The sequence below is a fragment of the Ambystoma mexicanum genome, chromosome 8, assembly GCF_040938575.1.
Source record: "Ambystoma mexicanum isolate Mex_15411 chromosome 8, UKY_AmexF1_1, whole genome shotgun sequence".
NCBI classification, from domain to species: domain Eukaryota; kingdom Metazoa; phylum Chordata; class Amphibia; order Caudata; family Ambystomatidae; genus Ambystoma; species Ambystoma mexicanum.
In genome coordinates this window covers 913963951-913977294 of record NC_090929.1, presented here as the reverse complement: position 1 = coordinate 913977294, position 13344 = coordinate 913963951, and positions in this window count along the sequence as shown.

Sequence of the window (13344 nt, the reverse complement as noted above, 5' to 3'; positions counted from 1 at the left end):
TTCTTTTTTCACTTGGGATACATTGTTTGAATTTTGTATTTGCCTATGTAGGGCATATTGATTTGTCTGAAGACATTGGGCCTCATTACTAGGTTGGTGGTAGCCTTACCAGTTTTACCGGCAAGGCTACCCCTAAACTCGGCTCCAGCATCCGCAAAAGGGGAATCACTGGGCCATTCCGACCTCGGCGGGCTCAATGGAAATGGGGAGGATGGTAGCAGCGGTACCGTTCATACCAGTACCGTTGCAACCATCATGTTCTGCTCGCGGGTGCCAGTACGGCCACCTGGTCAGACCAGGTGGCTGCTAGGGCACCCGCAAGCAGAAGTCCTAGTATGGCGGTATGGTAGCAACTGTGCCGGTAGTGATACCGGCGCCAAAGATGCCTTACAGCCATACTCCTAATGAGGCCCATTATGTTAGGAGGATCATATTGATGGAATTTAACACATTTTTAAATGTATTTGTTTGAGATATTAAATCAAATTCCATTTGAGACATTCCTGCATAACTCTTTTGTGTGAGCTCTGATTAGATTCATTCCTTAGCTGCTTTATGCAGCAAAACACCTAATATACATAAAGCATTGTGAATTGTCACTCTTTTTTCACACACCCAGTTTTTGGTACTGTAAAAGAGAAAGGAGAAAAGGGAGTTCGGGAGCAGTGTATGCTGTTGGCCTGGCAACTTGCGGGGCACTTGGCGATTAAATGACCGAAGCACCAGCTGGGCCTTATTTGTTCATGTGCCTCCACCATTCAACATGCTTAAATGAGTTCCTCCAGACGGTATCACAGAACATTATTGTCAGTCAAGCGGCAGAAGAAACTCATTCAGGCTGGGATAGGCCAAGAGCTGCAGCAAGTTCCTGGCCAGACTGATCACTTCATTCAGTATACTTTGGGGGTATCAGGGTCTGAGGGTGGGCATGGGTGGGTTCTCCAATACCCACGCCCTTTCCCTAAGGGGCCCCTTTGACACGTTCTTCAAACTGTGCCATTGACCCATGTTTTGCGTGGGCTCTCGTATGTGTCAGGACTAGGACAGTTGGCTTCCAGAGAGTACCAAGTTGTGCCTGAGGGGATGTACATAAGTGAGAAGTAAAACATGATCTGTGTGAACACCAGAAGTGTGCAGCACCCTTCCTGGAAACTGACAACGTGCGAGCCATGCTTTCAATAAAATCACAAAGAGAGGGTCCCAAGATGCCCCTCCTCACCTCCAGGTACATGACGGGACGAAGGGCCAGGAACGCTCGAATCACCCATCTTATTTCAGACAAATCCCAAGTGCACCAATGGCTGACTTGCACACAGAAATGTATCCCCTCAATCAACCATACCGACCAAATCCAGTACATATGTTTACAGGAATAGGAGAAGAACAGATCGTAGACGGAAATACCCTAATGGACAGTCTTGATTAAACATGAAGCAGCCATTGTGCTGGCGTCATTAGAGGCACCACGATATAGCAGTGTTAGACATGAAGTACACTCACAGCCCTTCACCGCATTGCACGAACACACATTCGCATAAACGAAGAACATGCTTACACAGCTCTATAGATGGAGCACAAATACATATACATGCTGTCAAAGTTTTTATTATTTTCCTCATTAGGCAAATGCAGCAAAGTGGAAATGCAAGGCAACAAGAGATCCTGAGCAAACTTGCAGATGTTTGTAGCAATTAATCCTATGGAACTACAGGAGTGTATATGGAACCTGATAGGACCATGTGTGATTAATATATAGGAAACCTAGCATAACACAAACTTGTGGAAATCGTTTTATAAGTCTAAGGGAAATTACAGAAGGCCTCAAATCACAGAACGAGGACAGGAACAGCAGACTCAGGCTGCAAGACGTGCAAGCCGAGCTCACAGCCAGGGTCGGAGATAACCAAGACACATTCCAACCTCAAGATGACAAGGGACCAACTTCAGAAAAGGTGAATAAATCCTCATAATTGCAGACCCAAGAGCTTGATGTGTGGCCCCTGAACACGTGATGCAGCCGAACCAAACAATAGGCATTCACCCGAAGTGGGAAAGCAAGCCGATTCAACTGGCACAAATGACAAGTCAAACAAGAGCTGCAACGTAGGAGTGCACTCTCATAGGCAAAGGTGGTATAATACTAGATACAATTCAGACACATAGTCGGTTCACATCACCTTGAAGTGGTGCACAGAGATTTGAGATCTGAGTCGGGTCCCAGGCCTGGGGAGACCGATTCCAGCCAATCATAAGACAGAACTTCAGGAGTGGATGGCAAGGAGCAATAGCCAATGGTAAGCCCACTACTCTGCAACAATGTAATAGATAGATCCTTGGCGATGGGGCAGGTCTGCAACCTGACATGTAATGACCAGTAGAATAACCTCTATGGGATACTTCCATAGGGATTACCACTCTTAGCACCCAATCCACACCGGGGATAGGTTTTTGGGGGAAGGCCCAGGTGATGATGTCATATCACTACAAAACTGGAAAGCATGCATTGTAACGTTGAGAACCACTGGAGAATCCAGATTGTCTTGTATGATCTGTGTTTTTTGTTGTAATAAACCGCAGTTCTAACTTGCCATTGGCTGAGCCCTCTGTTTATTTTGGGAAAAGGGTGTTTGGCCTTTGGGAGTTGGACAGACCACCAGACGACCTCTGGCATACCTGTGAACCATCCCACCAAGTTGGTAGCAGAGTCAATGGTTAAGCTACGCTAGCCCGTCACGAAGCCGATTCTCTCACCTCAGAGCCTGGGTGGCTGTGGACCCCTCACGTGTTTCAAGAAAATGGGGAAAGCATGCCCCGTGGGAAGGCCGTCTGGAGCCAGCCTGGGAAATATCCTGCCCAAAGTCCATGAGGCGTCCAGCATACCAGAAGGGCGAAGAATCAGTTTTGGGAGATGCAGCAGCCAAGCAGTGTCAGCAGATCAAGGAGTGTAAGTATTGACCCAGCCACACAGCAACAAAAGGGAGAGGGTAAGTAACAGAGGGTGCAAGGGTGGTATTGAGTATTGAAGTGTATTGTCAAGCATTGATTAGCATTGTCAAAGTGTTGTCAAGATTTAGTAGGGACAGGATCGGAGGTAGATGTCCTTTTTTGTGGTTAGAGCACATTCGGTTTCGAGGTGAACTTTTGACTTGAGGGCACGGATGACAGAAGTTATGTAAATAGTGGATTTCCTGTGGGTTGGGTGTTTTTGCTCAGGTCATAGTTGATGGTATTTCTGTGAGGTTAAGCAAGTGGAGCTGGCCTAGATTGCGGAACGTGATTGACTGGTTAAGCCTCGAGGAGGCAGTTATCTGTAAGGCGATGCTGCAGGTACATATCGAACACAAGAAAATAGTGGTATACTCTGCTAGGAGGCAGGATGACAGCTGTGGGGTTTCTGTGTGGGGATTGTGTGTGTTTTTGGCAGTGCGATTGTAGCATAGTGCACGCTGTAAGTGATTTGTAGCACTACCTTGCTTAGTGAATTGGTGACATCACTGTTAGGTTGCACATAGGACTTGGAGAACACAATGTGGCATGAATAGGTTGTCGAGAAACTTGAAATCGATAGAAGAGGTTGACCAGTGGAGTTATGCAAAAGGCGCATGCACATGAGTTGTGGGCCTGCCTGAGAAGGCAGACAGGTGTGTGAGGGTGGTTCGCGGAGCACGCCTCACACAGTACTTTGGAGCTGGAGAAGATTGAAAAGAACTGTTATTATATTGTGCTTTTCCCCTAAAAGTGGACTATCGAAACCCTTGACTTGAGGTCAAGTAAGAGCAAATGCAGTGTATAAAGGGAGGTGCGGGGCGGCATGCCCCTTCAGCACTTGTGTAAGACTCTTCCTCCCTATAAGGACAAGATATGTAAATATAAAGTGAAATGGACGCAAAGTGCCAAGGATAAATTGCCTCAACCATGGCCACAATGCGGAAGTTTCTCCAAGGATGTGCCGCAATCACTACTGACACACATATAGGGCACCTTCAAGGGGAAGAAGCTGGGAAGCGGCATGGCGATATTGGAGTTGTGGAGATTGTTTCAGGAGGGTGAGGGGGATGCAACAAGTCATTCATGGATGCTGAGCCAGCAGGAGGTGCAGGGGCCCGTACCCACACCCTCCGCGCCCCCTCCCGCTCCTCCAAGCGAAACCTCTGATGACACAGATGGTGAACAGGGGATGTACCCACTACCATAGCTAAATGCGGCAGAGGGATATGATATTTAAGCCCCCACCATACACTAAGGAAGAAGGACAGAAAGGAATGGGGCAATTGATCAGAGAAGCGGAGTGAGCAGTGAGGCGCAAAGGAGCACAAAGGAGGGGCTAGAGGGCATAACAAGGCATGCATGGGTAGGTGGACAGATTCGCCTAAAGCTATAAGGGAAAACAACAGGAGTGAAGCAGGGGTGACCAAAGAAATGGAGGGTCTCAAGGGGAGCAGCGGAGCAAATAACTGGGCTGAGATATGGAGGAGATAGACAGAAGGGAGAAAGAAAGAGAAGAGAGACTAGAAAGGGATTGAAGAGAAAGGAAAAGGGAGGCAGAGAAGGAGCAGGAACAGAGAGAAAGGAGGAGGAGGGAGCAAGAAGAGATTTCGAAATGAAGGGAAGCAGATGCGAAGAAAAAAATAATGTTAGTAGACAGGGAACAAAGGAGGTTGTAGGTAGAGCGATTAGTATGAGACCGCTTGCGCAAGGAGGAGGAAGAGTGCAATTAGAGAAGTAAAGATACGATGGACGGTGTGGAAATGACAGAGTATGTGGGGTGGAAGAGCGGAACCAGGCAGCATGACCACACAGGATAGGACTACCGCCACATCAGAGTGGGCAGGCCCAGGGTCCTGCAGGGCAGGGGACAGACACGGCTTGTGTAACATCGACTTCACTATGAGACCCAACACAGACACCACTTCTAGGAGACTGACCTTTGTGTACGAGTTTTGTCATAACATGGGCTCAGGGTCTGACAACGAAGGAAGGGATAGCGGAGATGAGGGCAGTGGGCAATTGAAACCTCAGTCCACGGGAAAAAGCATGGACAAATGTGTGACATGGGCAAGAGGGAACAGTACAGGGGGATCTAAGAGAGACAAAGACGATCGAATACCGCCATCGGTGGGCGAGTTATGCAACATCGATGACCTAGTACCATACATTGAGAGACTTAGGAATCTCCCAGGACGAAGGATGGGGGAAACGGATATAGCCTGTTACAACACTAGGATCCCGGAGGAGTTGGAAATGGACATGCAAGTGACAAGAGGAATGACAGCAGACCCATATGCGGACAACAGGGATGCTGACAGACAGATTAGACTGACTAGGGCAACGAATGGGGAGGTGGGGTTTACACAGCTGACCCTACTAAAAAAAGGAGGGGTGACCTCAGTATATACCATGGAAGCACATTGACAAAGAGAACAACAGATGTAGGCTACCTTCGCTAACCACAGGAGTGGGAAAATGGAACTATGAAATGGAAAGAATGACAGCTGGACAGAGGCTAGCAGTGGGGGACGTAAAGGGATTATTAGTGGTGATTCTCAATGAGGCCGGTGATGACGTATAGAAGAGGCTGGGGTTCCCAGGGATGACTATTTAGGACACAGCACACAATGGTTCACTGTTTGCTAATTGCTGAGCTGCCATATCTTTTTGTCTCGGTGGTGGAGCCACAGGCAGACTTAATCAGAACCAAACATGTGCAGAGGGGGATTAGACTGAAGGATATGCTGGAGGTGGTTTCCCTAAATATCTGCAATGTTTTATTATACATCAGAGACCCGGCTACTAATCTTCAACTGAGCATGTTGGAAGCCCTTGGTGTGGTTATAAACTGGAGCAAGTCCGAAATATTTCCCCTTACAAATAATACAAAATGTCCCACGACAGACTTGAGTCTTAAGTAAGCAGCACAGGAGATCACGTACCTGGCAGTAGTGGTAACCAGGAATAGCAAACAGCTGTACGCAAAAAACATTGTAACATACCTGGAGAAATCTAAAGTTCAACACCAATCTTTAATTCCTACCAAGGAAATATGTATTAGAACCTAGCAAGCATTTGCAAATAAAATGTGTACAGCTCGTATGAAATGTATTAATGATCTGTCCACATACACACAGTACAGATCAGTGGAAGTCAAAGGAACTTCTACTCATTCAAAGTTTTCTTTCAGGACTGCAATATTATGGTAAAAACACTTGGAATCTCTATCGAATCCTCCTTGGTGCTGATGCCCGTATTAATAACATTGTTAACAATTCACAGTATCCTTCGAGACTACTGAGATAGATTAAACCTTATATCTCTGATAAAAACTGTGAAACTCTAGCTCAAGCTACAATTTTGACGAGTCTTGGCTATTGTAATGCCCTTCTGTCAAAGGTGGTATTCACAAACTACAATTTGTGCACAATGAGGCAGTTCGTATTGTGAAAAACATCTCTCGAAGAGCTCACATTTCTGAATCCATAAAAGAACTACACTGGCTGGTGGTGGCTGCTAGAATACAATTCAAGTTGATTACTCTGACACATAAATGCCTTTATGGCACAGCTCCGCCTTATTTTATGGAAAGCCTAATTAAACACAAGACAAGGAGAGTACTGCATTTAAGTAATAATAGCCTTCTCTCCTGTCCCAGAGTACGGCGTGTCAATGGAAATGGCCGTTCTTTCTCAGTAGAGGCAGCTAATACCTGGAACTCTTTGCCTATGTATTTGCATCAGGAAAGGAATCAGCTCCCATTCCAGAAATTCCTGAAAATCTGTTCATTTGAATAATCCTACCTGTTATTGTTGGTCATCCATTTATTCTGTGTCGTGTTTTTTGTGTTGTGTCTTGTGCATTTGTGTGCGCCCTGATGCCTGCAGGCCATGGCCCGAAACAGATGAATAAATAAAAATAAATGAAATAAATATAAAATAAATACTTGCAGATCCTGAAGTGTACATTCACGGGATGGGCGAAGTTGCCCATATCATAAATGGAGAAAATAGCACTGGTAAAAATGGTCATCCTGCCGAAGCTTTTGCACTATTTCCTTAATGTCCCCATTAAGTTAAATAAATGCTTTTTTCTGGATGTGAACACTCTAATCACCCAGTTTCTCTGGGACGCTGGTGGGATGCGGATGAAAATTGCAGGGTTGTGCAGGCCACTTGACGGAGGGGGCCTTCAGGTACTGGATTTTGAACTATATTATCTAAAAGCGCAGACCAGCATCATCTCCTTTTGGGGAACACAGAGCACTTCTCATCCTCATGTGGGATAGAAGACAAAGCGGCAGAACCTATGCAGCAGCAATGCTTAGCAAAGGCTATACAGACTCTTGCCCCTTTGACCCTGTGGCAACAACGCTGGAAGCAAGGGGGAGGATACTAAAGTGTCGGGCCGTAGAATATCCTTACTGTCGAAAGGCGCCCAAATGGGGCATACTGTATGCAAAGCCAAGCCTGGAGAGGGATCGTGGATGGGGCTGGTGTGTTTGGGGGATCGTTTCCCAGATCGCAAATTCATTACATTGGGGGAAATTCAGAGACGACTGGGGCCCGGGCGGCTGTGATCTTCCAATGTTTGTAAGTTAGGTCAATGGTGAGGACCAGATGGCCATGCTTTGCCCAAAAACCGGAGTGTCATAAATGTGTAGAGTTCATTTCTCCAGCATGGGGTCTGGCATGGATTCACATGCTCATGAATATTCCCCGTCGTCAGGCTGGGAATCCTCGGTAAAGAAAAAAACCAGTATCAGTTTCGTTTCTGATCTGTCTTTCGTAGTAATAACCAATCACTGGTCTCTGCGTCATACTGACCACAGCCAATGACTGCCCTCTACCTAAGCACCGCCTCTGGCAGCCATCTTCAGATTTTTACCGCACGTTCATGTGTTGGGATCCTCGTGCTATTGCTCTCGAGCGTTAGTGCTATTTTTTCGCGTTTTTTCACAAAAACTCGATTCTTTCGGTCAAAAGAGCCTCAAGCTCCACCGATCCTACATCCGATCAACGGGGACCCGTGTCGGATTCGTCTGCGCCCCTCAAGGGTGAAGATTTCGTCGAGCTACACTTCGGAGGACTCCAGAAGCTTCTCAGGCCCGGTCTCGGAGATGGCCCAGGAGAAGGGAAGCTCGACGCCCGGAAAGCTGTTCAGGGTCTGCCCTGGATGCCAGCTGCAGAACGTCTTTAAGGAGGACGAACACTCTTTCTGCCTTTACTGCCTTCATGAGGACAAGACGCACGTGGAGAAGGACTATGCGTTTTGCGGCAACATGTCGGAACGGACCATGAAGGACCGCCATCAACGTCTCGCCAACTGGCTGGAGGGTAAGAGCCCGTCTGGCGAGAAGAAGAAGAAACCCGAGCGGTCTTCTAAGACCTTTGAGGGCGCCCCGGCGACGGGGGCCCAACATAAGGCTAAGCACCGCGAGTCCGCTGGCACCGGGAGCGCCGAACGGTCGGGCTCTACGGGCGCCAGGCAGGGCGCACCCTCCCCGGCACCATCAACCACGAGCCAACGCTCTGGGTCGGGTAAGAGGAAGGCCGAGCACCCGGCGAAACTCCTGGAGAGGCCCCGGTCGAGCTCTAAGGCAGAGGAGGAGCGTGGCAGTGCCCCCTCCCTCAAGGATAAGGCGGTGAGCGCACCTAAGGTGGTGAAGGCCTTGATCCATCCGACCAAGCCCTCTATCGAAACGGTCGCGGCGGCCCTGGCTCAGCCTGTGGAGGCTGCGCCAGTGGTGGCGACCTCGGGGCCCAGAATCTCCCTGCCTCCTCGGAGGGAGTCTTCTTTTGTGCCCATCGATAGGACCCCCGTGAAACCCTCCGTGGGGAAGAAGAAGGGGGGGCAGGGCGTCGTCGTAGATTCGGCCTCAACCTCAGAAGAGGAGCTGATCGAGGTCTTAAGCCACTGCCTAGGCGTGGAAGAAGGCCAGCCCGTCGGAATGGACCCCGACGCAGGTGACGACGACGACGACATCGTCGAGGATACCGACGGGGCCCCTGCTCGCCCGTCGGATTCCCCTCTGCCAGCGCCGCAAGACAACTCGGCGGCCATTTTGTTGGCTATACAGTCCTTATGCTCCGAGATAAGGACGAGACTACCGTTACCGACGGAGGAACCTTTCCCGTCGGGGGATCCAGAACCGGGACCTTCTGGTGTTCCCCCTACCAAGAAAAGAAGGATCCATCCACCACCTCCTTTTCAACCGTCGCGCCCCGTCCAGCCCTCTCCCCCGTCCACCCGAGGGGATGATACGGGGACTGACACGGCAGCGACGGGTACGGACGACGAGGCATACGACGAGGATATTCCGTCGTCGCCTCCCGCCAGGGCTTCTCCGCCCGACGAGATCGGATATTTCCACTCCATGATCTCCAGGGCTTCCGAGCTTTTCCAACTCTGCCCTGAGGAGAAGAAAAAGGAAGTGCCTCTGTTGGACGACATTTGGGATGAGGGCCTTTCCCTCCTCAAGAACCCTTCCACGACGCCAGCTAGAAGAGACCGGTACGAGAAAAAGTACCGGGTCCCGGACACGGCCCCCCTGTGCCTCCGGGCGCAGCCTACCCCGGATTCCGTCGTCTCCGCGGCAGCCAGGAAGAAAGCGGGGGGGGGTGCGGCCTCCACATCGACTTCCCCGCCGGACGGCGAGGGAAAGAAATTGGATGCTATGGGACGTAGAGTCATCTCGTCGGCAGCGACGACGATTAAAGCGGCCAACGCCTTGGCTATCGTGGCTCGCTACGACAGGGAGCTCTGGTACAAGATAGCTCCCCTGCTGGATTTTCTGCCGGACGACAAGAGGGCGGAGGCCCTGGAGATCCTGCAGGAAGGTGAGGTGGCCTCGGACCACGCCATCACCGTGGCGACGGACATCGCCGACACTGGGTTCCGCCAGCTGGGCAACGGCGTTTGCCTTCGACGTCGTGGATGGCTCAAAGCTACGGACTTCCGGCAGGACGTCCAGACCAGAGTCCTGGACATGCCCTTCGACGGGAACAACCTGTTTGGGAAGACAGTGGACGATTCCCTTCAGGCCATCAAGGCGGATACTGAGACGGCCCGGGCCCTCGGAGTTCTGCAGCAACGTCGGACGCCCTTTCGGAGCAGCGGAGGCAAGGGCGCCTCCAGAGGTTCCGGCGGCGGTTTCGCTTCCTACCGTCAAGCGGCCCGCTCGTCGTCGCAAGAGGCCTACAGAGGACGAGGCAAGTCTAGCGGACCCCGTCGTCGTCGCCCAGGAGGTCAAGGCGGCAAGGCCGCGTCCAAGCAGGATTGAACCGGCTGTGGGGTCGGGCCCCCACCGGAGCACCCCGGTGGGAGGCCGGCTGGCGGGCTTCGTCAGCGTGTGGGAGTCCATCTCCACCGACCGTTGGGTGCTGGACGCCCTGGCCCGGGGCCACGCGCTCGAGTTTCAAAGAAGGTACCCGCGTGTCCCCCCCGTGGCCAGGAAAGAACTTCACGTCCCTCAACTTCTCCTGGAGGTAAAGGCGATGCTCAGGAAGGGCGCCATCGAAATCGTCCCAAAGAGGCTTTGGGGCTCCGGAGTTTACTCGAGATACTTCCTCGTGAAGAAGAAGACGGGAGGATGGCGCCCCATCCTAGACCTCCGACGTCTGAACAAGTTCATCAAGGCGCAGAAGTTCCGGATGGTCACCCTCCAGCACGTCCTGGGCCAGCTGGAGGAAGGGGATTTCCTATCGTCGTTGGATTTGGAGGATGCCTACTTCCACATTCCCATCCTAAAGGGGCACTGAAAATTCCTCAGGTTCGTGGTCCAAGGGCGTCATTACCAGTTCAGAGCCCTCCCCTTCGGACTACGGTCGGCACCCAGGGTATTCACCAAGTGCCTCGCACCGGTGGCGGCGCAGCTGCGCCGCAAGGGGATCCACGTCTACCCCTACCTGGACGACTGGCTCATCCGCGCCAAGACGAGGGAACTCGCCGAGGTTCACACGGCAAGGACCGTCCAACTCCTCACGGACCTGGGATTCTTCGTGAACTACGCCAAATCCCACCTGGTGCCCGCGCAAGTCGCACTGTTTCTGGGAGCGAGGCTCGACACAGTGTCCCTTCTGGCCTCCCCGTCGGAGGAGAGGACCAGGACCATCTTGGGCAAGGTGCAACGGATGTTGGTGGCCGACGCGGCCAAAGTGAGGTCCATCAAGTCCCTCCTCGGGATGATGTCTTCCTGCATCTACCTCATTCCCATGTGCAGGCTCCGGATGCGCCCGTTGCAAGAATTCCTGGATGCGCGCTGGATCCAGACGACGGGCAGCTCCGAGGAAAGGATCAAGCTCGACGAGAACTTCCGACGAGCGATACGGTGGTGGGGCACCCGCGCGCATCTGACGGCGGGCATGGACTTCCAGACCCCAGCCCACCAGGAGACTGTGACTACGGATGCCTCCCTGGAAGGGTGGGGAGCGCACACCGAAAATCTGCACGCAAAGGGACTCTGGCTCCCGACGGAGAAGTCCCTTCATATCAACGTCCTGGAGCTCCGTGCAGTGTTTTGGGCCCTCAGGTCTTTCCTTCCGTCCCTCAAGGGCAAGGTGGTGAGGATCTTCACCGACAACACCACCACCATGTTTTACATCAGGAAACAGGGCGGAACCAGGTCCCCAGCGCTGTCCAAGGAGGCGCAGGACCTGTGGCATTGGGCCGTCGCCCAAAGGATTTTTCTGGTGCCGTTTCATCTGGCAGGGATAAAAAAACACCATCGCCGACTCACTCAGCAGGGAGCTGCGCTCGTGCCACGAGTGGGAACTACGTCAGGATCTGGTGGATCGCCTCTTCCGACGGTGGGGCACACCCCAGATCGACCTGTTCGCGACGGCGATGAACACCAAGTGCCGGAGGTTCGCCAGCAGGTTTCCCCAGACGAGGAGCATGGGCGATGCTTTCTCGTTCCCCTGGGAGGGCCTGTTCCTCTACGCGTTCCCTCCCTTGCCTCTGCTAATCCGGCTAGTCAACCTGCTCAAGAGGTCACGGTGCAGGATGATCCTCGTCGCACCCTCGTGGCCGAGGCAGATATGGTTCCCAGACCTTCTGGACTTGTCAGCGTCCCCGCCGATCAAGCTGCCGGCGGACGCGGATCTACTCTCCAGGGAAGGAGGCGCCATCCTCCACCACGACCCGAAGTCGCTGAACTTGCAGGCCTGGCTCCTGCAACGCTAGAGTTTGGAGGATACGACATACCGGCCGACTGCAGAGAGGTTCTTGCAAAGGCCAGGGCGTCCTCGACTCTTAAATGCTACGGACACAAATGGAAGAGGTTCTCTGTCTGGTGCCACGCACAGACGGATTACGGCCCCCCAAGTACTGCCGTACCTGCTGACGCTGGCCAAAGCTGGACTGGCACACGCGTCCATCAAGATTCATCTTGCTGCGATCTCCCGATACACCAGAACCACGGGGCGGACGTCCTTGTGGTCTCATCGTCTGGTGAAAGAGTTCATGAAGGGACTGTTCAGATCGTTCCCGCCGGTGAAGGCTCCGGCCCCGGCGTGGGAGCTCAACGTGGTGCTGACCAAGCTCATGGGACCTCCGTTCGAGCCTCTGCACTCGGCTCCGTTGAAGTTTCTATCGTGGAAAACTGCTTTTCTTGTGGCCATCACCTCCGCACGACGAGTGGGAGAGATCCAGGCCCTTTCCTGCAAGGCCCCGTACTTGACTTTCCACGACACGAGGGTAGTGCTCAGGACGCACCCCTCCTTCATGCCCAAGGTACCGTCGGAATTCCATCTCAACGAACCCTTGGTGTTGCCTGTATTCTTCCCGTCGCCGGCTGAGAGGACTTTGCACTCGCTGGATGTAGCTAGAGCGCTGAAGTTCTACGTGGACCGCACGAAGTGTTTTCGGAAGACGTCACAACTCTTTGTGAACTTTGGACCTGTTAATCAGGGGAAGGCTCTCTCGAAGGCTTCCATTTCCAGATGGCTCTCCGGCTGTATCATGTACTGTCATCGGTTGGCAAACCGACCTCTGCCCGGCCGTCCGAGAGCCCATTCCACCAGAGCGATCGCAGCTACCACGGCGTTCCTTTCTGGTGTGCCCCTGCTGGACATATGCAGGGCTGCTACGTGGAGGTCGACGCACACCTTCACGAAGTTCTACTGCGTCGATCGGGATTCCAGGGAGGAGTCCAGGGTCGGCCAAGCAGTGCTGCGCAACCTGTTCGCCTGAGGTGAGCCTGGTGAGGAGGTAAGATGCTTAATGTTGAGTTTGATGCTATGCTTAATGTTGAGCCTTTGCCACCTCCCGTGGTTGTGCATGTGTGTACTGCTATGTATTCTTTATTCATGAGCATGTGAATCCATGCCAGACCCCATGCTGGAGAAGGAACAAGTT